This window comes from Microtus oregoni, unplaced genomic scaffold (genome assembly GCF_018167655.1).
Source record: "Microtus oregoni isolate MIOR12 unplaced genomic scaffold, Mior012 000048F_ref0000485, whole genome shotgun sequence".
NCBI lineage: Eukaryota > Metazoa > Chordata > Mammalia > Rodentia > Cricetidae > Microtus > Microtus oregoni.
The window spans coordinates 13,934,255-13,940,436 of record NW_024543222.1 but is presented as its reverse complement, the minus strand read 5'-3'; positions in this window follow the sequence as shown (position 1 = coordinate 13,940,436).

Below are 6,182 nucleotides of genomic sequence, written 5' to 3'. Positions count from 1 at the left end.
ATAATGCAAACCACAGGTCTGAAGAAGGCCCCAGGGCACAAACGTGCTGCCCAGAGAGTTCTGAGTGGGAAACTGAGGGCCTCAGGCACACACCTGCCACAGTCTTCTCCTGCTGGTTGCCCAGCCTGCCCGTGGGCTCTTGAACACATCCGTGCCATTGGGAGCTGAGGTTTTATTTTTACCCAACCAGTTTTCAAACAGAAGCAGCGTGAGATGCTTTGCCTGCTCAACACAATGCACTGTGTCGGCTAGACTACATTACACGAACTGAAGAGGTAGCGTTTGGATCGAGATTTGTACAACCCACCAGGTGTTTTAAGACATAGCAAAGAAAAAAAGTAAACTATGTTGATAGAAATTACATGTTGGCCGGGCGGTGGTGGCGCACGCCTTTAATCCCAGCACTCGGGAGGCAGAGGCAGGCGGATCTCTGTGAGTTCGAGGCCAGCCTGGTCTACAAGAGCTAGTTCCAGGACAGGAACCAAAAGCTACGGAGAAACCCTGTCTCGAAAAATCAAAAAAAAAAAAAAAAAAAAAGAAATTACATGTTGATGGGGCTGAAGAGATGCTCATCCAGAGGACACAGGTTCAATTCCCAGCACCCGTATGGTGGCGTACAACCGTCTGCAACTTGGGGATCCAACACCCTCACACAGGCATATATAGAGGCAAAACATCAACGCACATAAGATAAAAATATAGATTAAAAAAAGAAACTACATATTGAAATGCCATTTTAGATATACTGAGTTTGATATATACTAGAAGGATGCTACTTATTTCTTTTTGCCTTTCCTGACCTGGCAATTAGACAATATAGAATTAGGCCTGGGTGTGTAGCTCAGTCGATGGAGCACTGTCTCACATGCGTGAAACCCCAGGATTCTCCTTAGCGTGTTACACACTGGGCTGGTACTGCACATCTGTAAGCACAGCGCTCTTGAGATGGAGGCTGCAGGATCAGCAGTTCAGGGTCATCCTTGGCTGTGTAGGAATTTCAAGGCCAGTCTGGTCTACGTAGGACTCTGTCTCAATAAAGGAAGGAAAAAAGGGGGAGGGAGGGAGGAATTGTATCTGTGACCTTGTTTTATATATATCTATATATACCTCTATACACACACACACACACACACACACACACACACACACTGTTCCCCCAGTGTGGAGACAGAACCCAGAGACTCACATATGGCAAGCAAGCGCTCTACCCCTGAGATCTATGTTCAATTCCTCTCTCTACATTCCTGTTAGACAAACATTCCCATCATTACAGAAAGGCCCCTAGACAGCACTAAGCAGCCTGCGCATGTCAGCTTCCAGGGAGCATGTCGGTCCCATCTCCATACTGGTCCAAGTTTTCTTTTTTTCCTTTTTAGTGTGTGGTGTGTGTTTTGAGACACCCTCTCTCTATATAGCACTGGCTGTCCTGGAACTCACTGTGTAGACCAGATTGGCCTTGAACTCACAGAGATCCACCTGCCTCTGCCTCTTGAGTGCTATGATTAAAGGCGTGCGCCACCACCACCCGGCATCCATGGATATTTTTGACAATATTAATGATACTTTGGCATTGTTTTGTTTTCTAATCCTACTTCTGCCTCCTGAGTGCTGGGATGCGGCACATGCCAGCACACCCTGCTCAACGACATGGTTCTGTGCTGTGCTGTACAACTGATGAAGGACCTGCATCGTCTTCCTACAAGCCTGAAAGAGAGGACAGGTACAATGTCACTGTCACTGTACACCTGGGGAAACTGAGGCTCGAAGAGGGTTTTTTTTTTGGGGGGGGGGGGCTAAGGTCCAAAGGTGCGTGTGTGTGTGCGTGTGTGTGTGTGTATGTGTGTGTGTGTGTGTGTGTGTGTGTGTATGGTCCTGGCTTTTCTGGCTCCTAGTCTACCCTTCTTTTTGGTGGCCGTTGTTAGACTGTTTCCTCCAGGTTGGAAGTGATCATTGGTGTCTTGAATCATAGCAGCTGTGATCAGCTCCATCAGATGGTCACACAGTTGTGCCCATTAGCACAATTGTGCCCTCCCGAAGTGGGTAGAACACTAAGGTGGCTCACGAGGCTGCTCGCCCCCAGGGATAGAAGTGGGTTCATAACTCTTGGCAGGAGACTGGTGCTGTAGCTGCCAGCAAGTTCTCCAAGCTCCCTTTAGCCAACCCCAAAACACCACTGGATCGCCAAACTGGACTTAGGATCATTTCTTTGGTCTGTCTTTGTCTTTTCCAGCTGTTGACCAGTCACACAATAGTGCCCATGTAAGGCTGCAGCCACCAGCAGGGGATGGTGCTGCATGCCTATAGCTCCAGCTGCTGTAGTGGTTGATGCAGAATTGCACATTGGATGCCAGCGTGGGCAGTATAGCAAGTTAGCCTGTCAATCAGTCTACCTGCCTGCCTGCCCGATTATTGCTCTCTCTCACACACACAAAAGTAAACATAAAAAGACTTGGGAGTATAGTTCAGTGATAGAAATCTCAGGGCTACAGACAACGCAGATACCAAATAAATTAGGAGCAATCGTATGGGACAGGGAATCAAGGAGTATTTCCTGGTACTGAGCTGGGTCTTGAGGAGCAGCAGGTTTGGGCAAAGAAAAGGGGAGGATGTGTGCACTCTGTGAGTCAAAACCAATCACTAACCCGATTTCTCGATGAGCGTATGATTCCACAACTGGACCTGTAGGCTTGGGTGCGAGGTGAGAAGCTGGGGATGGACCTCAGGGCTCTGCGCATGCCACCCAAGTGCTCTGTGATGTCCCCAAGGTATAATTCACACATCACAAGGTTTGCCCTCCTAAAATATATCGAGTGGCTTTTACATTTAAACATTTACATTTAAAATGCTTGTGCAGCCATCATTACCAAGTCCAGTTTGTTCACATCACCCTCTACCTTTTGACAGCTGCTCTGCCGTCCGCGTCCCAGCACTGGTAATCACTGGCTTTCTGTCTCTGCGATTGCTTGTTCTGGACAGCTCACATACACGGATTCCTATACCGTCTTATGAATATTTTCCCCTTGGCATAATGTTTCAGTGTTCGTTCATGTTGTAGCGTGTATAAGCACTTCATCCCTTTCTTAGGGGAATAAATACTGCATTGTGTGGATACATTTTGTTTATCCCTTCAACACTTGACTGACATTGGGATTGTTTCCAATGTTTTGGTGTTATGAATAATAATATATTGTCATTGGCATTTCTGTACAATTTTTGTATGGGCAGTTTCCAATCCTTCCTGCTATCTGTCTGTATCTTTGTGTGTGTGTGTGTGTGTGTGTGTATGTGTGCACGCACGCGTGTGCATGTGTGTGTGTATGCGACCACGCCATCTTACTATCTTTCCAAGAATATATAAGGATTCTAATTTTCTAATTTTTTCCATATTCTTGCTAAAATTTCTATGTGTTCTTTACTGCTGTTGTGTAGTCCAGCTTGAGGCTGGCCTCAAGCTCTCAATCTGTCTTAGAAAAAATATAGGTTTTTTTTCCCCCTTGCATTTAATTATTCTGGCATCCCATCAAAAACTCAATTGAGGGGCTGGGAGATGACTTTGCCATGTAGGCAAGAGGACCTGAGATTAGATTCCTAGCATCTCTGTGAAAATCCATGTATAGCCTGGAAGCTCAAAGCTAGGGAGGCAGAGACATGATTCCTGGGGCTTGCTAGTCAGCCAGTCTAGCCAAATCATTGAGGACTAGGTTCAGTGAGAGACCCTGTCTCAAAAAATAAGGAAGAGAGCAATAGAGAAACAGCAGACGTTGAGCACAGGCCTCTGTGTGCACGGCACACCCATTGACAGCTACATCTGCACACACCACACATGTAAATCAGTGGATCAGCTGTGCGGTCGTTCATACACACCTATTATCCAAGCAGTCAGGGGAAGGAGGCAGTAGAATTGCTGTTAATTTGTAACTGTTCCATACTGAAAAATCAAAGGCCTAACTAGTGTTGTAAAATAATCCTTTTATAAGGAGCAAACTGGTAACCAGAGTTAGTTGGCAATATCACCCTGCACCTCCCTCAAAAGGCATTAAAGTGGCTTATTGGGTTATGTTGCAAAACAATGATAACAAAAGCAATAGGAAAAATGTAAGGGTTTATTTCTGAGCTCCCAATTCTATTCTTTTAATGTGTATGAGTGTGTGTGTGTGTGTGTGTGTGTGTGTGCATGCAATGCCTTCAGAGGCCAGAAGAGGTCGTTAGACCTCAGAAGCTGGAGTTTTTGGCACTGGGGGCCACCCAGTGTGCTGGGAACTCAGGTCCTCTGCAAGGGCAGCATGTGTTCTAAGTCTCTGGGTCATCTCTCCAGCCGCTCTATATTGATTTTGTTATGTTATTTTTTTTATATTGTTTTGTTTTTGAAGGAGGGTCTCCCTATATAGTCCAAGATGGACCTGGAACTCATGTAGCCCAGGCTGACTACCAACTTTTGGGCCTTCTGCCTGTTTCCCAAGTACAGGGTTACAGGAGTGTGCCACCCAGGCCTAGGTTTGTTGACCATATTTCTTGGGGCTGTCTATCCTCTCTCTGTGGTTACTAAGTAGCTGGAAAGAGTTTAAAAGATGAGCGATTGGCTGGACAAGCATGCTGCACTTCTGCAGGTGGGTCTTCGCAGCTCCTCACTGGCCCCACCCTAACTTAGTCTTCCTGGAGGATTGGGAACCTTCTCCACAGTCTCAGCTGGGGAGGGAGCTCACAGGGAAGAACTCTTTTATACCTCTCAAGGTTATCATAAATGGCAAATTACCTACCTCGAGGTTATCATGTCAAATTACAGCATTCACACATAAGGGTATAGAAACATCCAACATGCAAAACAAATGTAAGGTATATATGTCTGTATGTAATATATATACATATATGTATATCTACACAAACACTATATATATGTATGTATATCCCTCTCCCTCATGAGTAAGACCCTGAAAACAGAGAAAGTTATTTTTAACTTTTACTTATGAGGATATCAAGGCTGCAATGTCTGTATTACTGTTAAATTCCAAACTGGTGAGGTCTGGCTTCTCACAGACTCCTCTGCAGGCCCTGGAGCTGCCGTTAGGAGGTGTGAGCATGAAGGCTGAGCATCCATTCCTCGCATCGCCTTGCCGCCTCCTCTGTGACAGGTGTGTTGTGTGCTAAGGTCTGGGAACATCACAGAGAATGAGGCAGGCTGACCGCATCTCTACCCTCCTGGGAAAGTATGGCATCGTGGGGAAGCTGTGTGTTTCAACAAGTTCCTACAACAAAATGTCACCTAGAGGGAGGGACAGGGTGGTGACTCCAGCCATCCCTGGGATCAGTGGGCAAGATACAAGTAATTAGCCTTTGATTTCATCATTTCAACGGTAAGGCAGAACCGTTCATTCCTGAACTCAGTCCCTAACCCAGGAGTACAGACCGTGTCCCATTGCCCACAGCTGGGCCTGAGAATGGGCCAGAAGAAAGAACTGCCTGTTCTTCCTCTCTGCTGGCCCGGGTACTCAGGAACTCTTCGGAGACAAGAGCCTCCAGCCCCACCCTGTCTTCCTCTCTCCTGCTTTCAGTTCTGCTTCTGACAGAAAAGACAGAAGAGCTTCTGAAAGCAGGCTAAGCCCCAGACTCTTAACTGCGGTGTCTACCCACCCTCCACATCTGACCTTCATAGGTACCGCCCTCAGAATTCCCGTTCCTAAGCCTCTACCAGTTCAGGGGGCTTCCTGGCTGAAGACAGCCGCTCACTGGTGGAAAAGACACACGGTGCGCACCAGGCAGCCCCCTGCTAGCCACCTTCCTCCTTTCTCCATCTCTCAGTCCTCAGGGACCTCTCCTCTAGCATGTCACCTGACAGGCCAGCTCGATCTGCCAGGGACAAGAATCCTTCCACCTCTTGGGGGGAACAGCTCTGGTGCTGAGGGATTTTAGCCTCCACAGCCTCCTGTGCCTCAAGAGGACATGATCCTCTCTCCCCCACGCTTGTCACTTTGAGGGACAGGTGGAGGAGATAGGGAAATGACTGGGAGTGTGGAGACCTGAGGTGACTTGAAGCCAATCTGTCTCAGTGGTAATTTCTCCGTTTTTAAAAGCAGGGGGTTGTTCCCGTCTCTAAGGCATTTCGTCGCTCTCAGATCGTGCAACTGTGAGGTTCTAGGGCTCTGTTGGGGCAATGCTTGATGATTCTTGTGAGATGAACAGCTGAC